This window comes from Orycteropus afer, unplaced genomic scaffold (genome assembly GCF_000298275.1).
Source record: "Orycteropus afer afer isolate SDZICR_OR568_19922 unplaced genomic scaffold, OryAfe1.0 scaffold11137, whole genome shotgun sequence".
NCBI classification, from domain to species: Eukaryota; Metazoa; Chordata; class Mammalia; order Tubulidentata; family Orycteropodidae; genus Orycteropus; species Orycteropus afer.
In genome coordinates this window covers 1-685 of record NW_006932724.1, presented here as the reverse complement: position 1 = coordinate 685, position 685 = coordinate 1, and the positions used below count along the sequence as shown (strand labels likewise).

At 49.6% G+C, this 685-nt stretch overlaps 1 pseudogene; it reads left to right on the top strand.

Annotated features, from left to right (window-relative positions):
- The first annotated feature begins 203 nt into the window (after positions 1 to 203).
- LOC122152136 lies at positions 204 to 678 on the top strand (annotated as a pseudogene).
- Positions 679 to 685: the final 7 nt, after the last annotated feature.

Below are 685 nucleotides of genomic sequence, written 5' to 3'. Positions count from 1 at the left end.
GTTGTTGTTATGTGCCATCGAGTCAAACCCGACTCATAGCGACCCCTCCTTGGGTTTCCGAGGCAGTATCACTACAGAAGTAGGATTGCCCAACCACATGCATATGAGGCGATTCAAAATACCATGGCTTGGCTCTTTGCTCCTCCCCGTTTGACAGACAGCCACACCCTCTTGTGCAGTCCCAGCCACTTCCATGAGACACGATGGTGAAGGTCAGAGTAAATGGATTTGGCCTTATTGGGTGCCTGGTCACCAGGGTTGCTTTTAACTCTGGCGAAGTAGATATTGTTGCCATCAATGACCCCTTCATTGACCTCAACTACATGGTCTATGTGTTCCAGTATGATTCCACCCATGGCAAATTCCATAGTACTGTCAAGGCTGAGAATGGGAAGCTTGTCATCAATGGGAAACACATCACAATCTTCCAGGAACGAGATCCCATCAACATCAAGTGGGGTGATGCTGGTGCTGAATATGTTGTAGAGCCTGCTGGCATTTTCACAACCATGGTAGAAGGCTGGGGCTCACTTGAAGGGTGGTGCCAAAAGGGTAATCATCTCTGCCCTTTCTGCCGATACTCCCATGTTTGGGATGGGTGTGAACCACGAGAAGTATGACAACTCCCTCAAGATTGTCAGCAATGCCTCCTGCACCACCAATTGCTTGGCACCCCTGGCCAAGG